At 37.3% G+C, this 6,253-nt stretch overlaps 1 pseudogene; it reads right to left on the bottom strand.

Annotated features, from left to right (window-relative positions):
• Positions 1 to 3,371: 3,371 nt before the first annotated feature.
• On the bottom strand, positions 3,372 to 3,489 carry LOC111742894 (annotated as a pseudogene).
• Between the last annotated feature and the right edge of the window lie 2,764 nt (positions 3,490 to 6,253).

Genomic DNA, 6,253 nt, shown 5'->3' with positions numbered 1-6,253 from the left:
TAGACGTCTTTAACATAAGGTTGGACTTGGCCATAAAATTCTTGCTGTACTAAGGTTGGAGTTGGCTTTGTCCTATATTTAAAAATGGAGATCTCTTCTACCTCAAGCCCTTACCTACAGCATGCAATCATTGACACAAACTACATTAATGGAGCAACCTAGTAGAAGCTGCTTCATTCTGAAAAGGCTTTGAGATGATTTATTTTAATAAGTATTTTTTATTTATTTTAATAATACAATTGGGTAAAAAGAAATGGATGATAAAACCAAAAGAAAAAGGAAAATTAGGTTTGGGAATGTAGATTAGAACTGAGCAGGATAAATCCACAGCAAATGCATATCCCTTCATTCTGTTCAGTTGCTGAAGGTGGTCTGCACATTTGGCTCTAAGCTTGCCAGTGGCCGGAACAAAGCCGGAAAAACAATTGGTTACTGGATTCGAAATGCCTAAGTAACGAAAACAAACTTGTTACTTAAGAGAAAACAGTTTTTCTTAGTACTGAGGCTAGAGAGAAATTTCTCTCATGGATGCTCTACGTTTCCATAATAAATACATAAGCAGGTTTCATAGAAATTTCCTCATAAGGCCCCCACTGAAAGTGGATGACAAAACAACTGTGTGCATCACCTTTCATAGAATGAAGTCTTAGCAAGGGACATTTAATAGCTATTAAATACTTAAAAGCTTCTGACTACTTTCAAAAATAGTCCCTCAAATTACATCCGTCCAGTATTTCACCCTTAATCTTTGTTCCTCTTAAAACCTCTGAAATAAACATGATCTGCATTTCATTTCAGAATGGATAAAAAAAAATTATCTCTTTTCAGTTTTCTTTCTCCTTGTTTACCATGCTTTATACTCAATATGAAAGAAGTAAAGCACTTGATACTAGATACTGATAACATTGGGTTTCATTTATAATCATTAAGATTTTCAAATAGATGTCATTTCTTGAGGCACATACTTATCAAGGAGAGATAATCAATGAGCCTTCCTAATGCCCAGCAGAAACAAGGTGTGGACAGAGGAAATTAAAGTTCTGGGAAGAGGAAATCATTGCTGGCCCAAATGTTATTGTGCCTTTTTTTTTTTTTTTTTTTTTCTGGCTAGAGGTAAGCCAAAATTTAATTTTACTGCTGATGGTTTGGCTTGATAAGTATAGATGCTAATTCATGTGTCTGACAATCAATACTTTTTTTTTCAGTGAGTAATAATGTGTTTGCTTTGAATATTTTATCTAAGTGTAAGATTCAATGTGTAAAGCTTTTTGAGGTGAGAACTCTGAGAAATGCAATATGTCCAAGGCGGATTCATGTTTAGGGCTTAGAGCTGCCCTGGAAGATCTGATTAGAGAAGCCCCTTCTCACCTCTGGAGCATCATTTTCAAAATCTCCATGCACCAAAAAGCCTACTAAGTGTGTATTAGAGATAAGATCTCTAAGTGTCTGGAACTATATTAGCTTTCTGTTGGTGTTTCTTCCCACAGATATTCAAGATTGCTTATCACCAAGCTGTGGCTATGGAGAGCTTTCTGTAGACAGCACTAACTTAAGTGAAAATGTTTTCATTTTGTAGCTGTACCAGATTAGAGGGAAGACATTCTCAAAGACAGCTGCTTTAGAAGTGAGAAGAGCAAAGATATTATACTAAGAGACTAGTGGTATATAGTAATGGAAACAGTCAGTGTGTAGGATAAGAAGTGATGTGAAGAGCTTAGATTTGGCTCCGTAACCAGTCAGATGACCTATTCTCTTCTGTTTCATGGATATGGACCTTGCGCATTACTAGGTGTAAGTAAATTATTTTTCTCTTAGGGAAGGAAACCATGTGTACCTTGGGTTTCTGGCACCAAGTTTTGCCTTTGGAAACTCTGACTTATATGATCTTTGGAAAATAAAGGAACTTCCGGGCTTCAGGTGCCACTGGAGTATGATCTATACTAATTATATTTGGCTTTTTCATACCCCACTGGGAGATCCAGAGCAACCCCAAAGCATAGAATTCTAAAGCTCAAAGTTAATCTGGTTTAGCCTAGTCTCCAGGTTTGTGAGCTCAGAGGTGGTAAGTGTTCTCCATTGCAACTGGACCCACATTTTAAAAACGCCCCCCTGAAAGGGTAAAGAAACTCCTTTGGTTGATTGCTCGAATGTTTCATTACTCTTAGGCAAGAAGATGCTCTTTGTAATAAGAAGTGTTGTGAGTGGACGTGGAAAAACTATAATATAGATTCAATCCTCTAATTATGTTTGACAGGATGCTTCACTTACTATCTGTGTGACCTGGTAAAGTCTCCTCAAATCATTCTGAATTGTTTATCTATAAAATGGAATATTAATCCTATCTCTTTAGATTCATGCAAGAGAGATTTTTTTTCAACTCTTAGATGCTCATGTTATTTTATATTTTATTGACATTTGTTCTGGGAACTAACCAATTTTCATCCATGAGTCACATTTGCTTTATAGTCCACCAAGATTCCCAGGTGCTTTTGGCTACACCTGGATCTGCTGAGTCAATTCCTTCCTATCTGCAATGAGTATGTTTGTTTTTAATTCAAATGGTACAGATTATGGTTTTTTTTTTTAAATTTTATTTTATTAGTTTCAAGTATACAGTAACATTGGTTAGACATTTATATAGTTTATAAAATGATCCCCCCAATTACTCTTTCTTTCCTCTGGCTGTTTACCTAGTCAATACATTCCCTATGCCCTGCTCCCCATCCCCGTGACCATCGATCAGCTACTAATTTGCATTTCTTTAACCCTTCATCCCATTCTCCCAATCCCCCAACCCCCCTCCCCTATGGCTATCCCCAGATTGTCCTCTATATTTGTGAGTCTGTTTTTGGTTAGTTTGTTCTTTTTGTTTAAACTATATTCTCTGTAAAGGAAGCCAAGGCATACATTCAGACAGGCCCAGACTTTCTTGTAGATGGGTCCACTTTCTCTCATGGGCGATGAGAGCAGGACAGTCACACAGGAGTCCACAGACATGTGCTCTCTCACTTTCTCCCAACACGGTTCCACAGCAGGCAAATAGTCCATGCACAATTAAGCTCAGCCTGGCTTTGAACAACACCTCAGAGAAAGAACTCAAATGTGTGTTAAGAATAACTACTATCAGAGCATAGATCAAGAGTCCTTAAACTTTTTTATTGTGCCACAGATGAAGCCTATGAGTTCCTTAAAAGAATCCTATAAAATATATAGGATTACAAAATTTAAAAACAATTATACTGAAATATAGTTATTAAAATATTATAAAGCAAATTTGTGACTTAGTAAGGCATGTACTTTTTATTCATGCTTTAAGTACCAAGTCTAGCAGCATATCAAATAACTAATTCCAGCTTTTTTTTTGTTTTTTACACCTACAGCACCTGGTCTTCCTAGGTGGTCTCCCATCCAGGTACTAACCAGGCCTGACCCTGCTTAACTTCCGAGATCAGACGGATCGGGCGTGTTCAGAGTAGCGCGGCCATAGACCAAATAACTAATTTCAAAGTTGTGATGAGTGTAATAGTTATTTCAACTTATCTGTAACAATTATAACGTGAAAATACCTGTGGTTCTTATTGGTGACCAAGTCACAGGTACCGCTAATCCTACAGTGGTTTGTTATCTACATTCATAATCAAAAGAAATACTAAATTTCAGTTAGAGATCAGTAATTATTTTCCTATGTAAGATATGTAATTATTTTCCTATGTAAGTTCATGAACCCTAAATTTTACCCAAGGTTAAGAATCATTAGATTTAGGTAATAATGAAAAGAGAATAAAAGCTAAATGTAAGAAAAATAGAAAGCTTTATTTCTCAATGTATGTGAATGTTAATTACATTTAAGCCGCTGGCAATAAATGTATTTTAGTTCAGTGGTTAGCACAGCTTTTTGGATACCATTGTCTCCCAATAAATATCTGTTGAAGAAGCTAACAAATACATTGCTTTTCATTCATCCATTAACTTGTCTTTTTCCTCCAATGGATGATGAACATTTTGAAGGCACATTAGCTTCCCAATAACATAGGAGCCCAGTAAATGAAAAAAAAAAATGCTGTAACACCTAAATTAACCAGAACATCTTCAAAATAACATCTGCTTAGCTTTGTAATATCCTATCAGATAAGAAAGAGGAGGCTCTCTCTAATTTCTGACAGAATTCAATAGTCCCTGCTTTTTGAGTATTTATTGTGTGTCAGTGATATAATGTCATCTAATACTCACCTTGCAGGTGTACATTACCCGCATTCAGCAATGGAATTCAAATATTGTTGAGAGTTTACATGCAGTCAGACATGGTGCACTATGCACTATGCACAGTGGAGCAAGGGGGAATATAGAGATGAAAAAGATAATAGTTCCTACCTTCAGACAGCTTGTAATCCAGTAGGGTGGAAAGATATTAGGTATATATGTCTAATTATGAAACGAGGTAAACTAAGGCAAACAGAGGGATCAACATGACATAAGGCACTGGGGCAGAATGCAGTATCTGGAAATGGTGAATTTTTCAGAGGAACTAAAGTTTGAGGAGAGAAGGCAGGGGAGCAGCAGAAGGGAGAAGGCTGAAAAGATGGGTTGAGATTTGAATTGCAGAGCTAAGTGTCTTAGATTTCTTATATAGATAGTTCAAAAATGCCATCGCTGCCTTCAGATACATACCCATTCTATGTCTCATTCCAAGTCACTGTACACTAGATAACAATGCTTTTGTAGGAGCCTCTTAGAACACCATAATGAAGCTTGAGTTTTTCAGATTAAGTTTGATCAATACTCTTCTCCTCATCTCCAATGGAAGTACTGCTCAAAACATTCAGGTGACTCAATTTCTCACAGGGACAGAAGCATCTCTGCCATCTGTTACTAACCTAACAATGCTAATTTGAGGTACTTCTCTGCTCTCAGATGCTGGTTAAGCATTGTCATAGTGGTTCATAGTAATTTTCCCAAATCAAAAATTTAACAGAATTCATAACATAGTAATTTGATCCAACTTGATTCTGTTGGACTAGTCAAGGCAATTATGGCGCCAGAATCGGTGCCATGCCTCTGTTTATCCTAATGAGAAGCACCCTGATTTATAATGAGGGCTGACATTTTAATTAATGTAGCTCAAACATAATGTGCAAACTCTAATAACCAGAGTGTTAGCTCTCAGAATGGTACTGTAAAAGGAACCATTTCTCAAAATATGTGCTGTTTTGATGTTTCTGGATCATGTCACTTTACTCACTGTAGGAAAAATATTGTTTTGTACACAGTTCACTAAATAATCAAACAGTGGTATCTTCTACCAAAAAATATGTTTTTTATATAATCATCTGTTTAAGTACATCTTTGGTTTTCGAATGCGTAGACTCATGCAATAGTTGAGTAGAAGGGGCTTAAAAGTGCTCTAGTCCAATTACCTTATTTTATAAATGAAGACCTCCAGGCCCAGAGAAAGAAAAGACTTGTCTAAGGTCCTTGACTCTGTAGTAGTGGACCTCCAATCGGACCCAGGCTGATACATTTGCCCCGCTGAAGGCTGCTCCCACATGTGGATAGTTTTGGGGGCACTTGATCTTTTATTTGTTCGGCATACTTTATGGTGCATGAGAACACTTTTCTTTGCCAGTTTCTAAGGGTCTTCCAACCAAGGACCATTGTGTATTTTGCACTAAAAGGAGAAGTGCTGTCATTGGCAAAGCATCCTTCCCTCTCCTCTGACTTCTTGACTTGTTTTCTGAACTTCCTTCCAGTAATAATTTGAATGTGGCCCTCCAAAAACACTCACCCATGTCCTAACGCCCAGAACCTAGGAATGTGACTTTATTTGGAAAAGGATCTTTGCAGTTGTAGTTAAGGATCTCAAGATGCGATCATCCTGGATTTAGAAAGGCGTGGGGATATTTGGGACACGGGGGAGAAGGCCATGCAAAGACAGAGGCAGAAATTACAGTCATGCAACTACAAGTCAAGGGATGAAGAGCATGCCAAAGATTGCCGGCAGCCACCAGAAACCAGGAGAGAGGCATGGAATGATTCTCCCTCGGAACCTCCAAAAGGAACCAAAGCAGATGCTAATAAATATTTATAGATTGAATGAAAGGCAAATAAATGTTTTCTTTTAAAAAATGCATAATGGTACAATTCATCAGTCTGCCAAGAAATTAGGCACTGCCGAGAAGATAATAAAAGGTTGAAACTCTCAGAGGCAAATTCCGTTGTAGCCTTTGTGATGCCAAGTGTATCCTTCTGTAATAGT

This window comes from Pteropus vampyrus, unplaced genomic scaffold, assembly GCF_000151845.1.
Source record: "Pteropus vampyrus isolate Shadow unplaced genomic scaffold, Pvam_2.0 Scaffold103, whole genome shotgun sequence".
NCBI classification, from domain to species: domain Eukaryota; kingdom Metazoa; phylum Chordata; class Mammalia; order Chiroptera; family Pteropodidae; genus Pteropus; species Pteropus vampyrus.
This window is presented reverse-complemented; position numbering and strand designations above follow the sequence as displayed.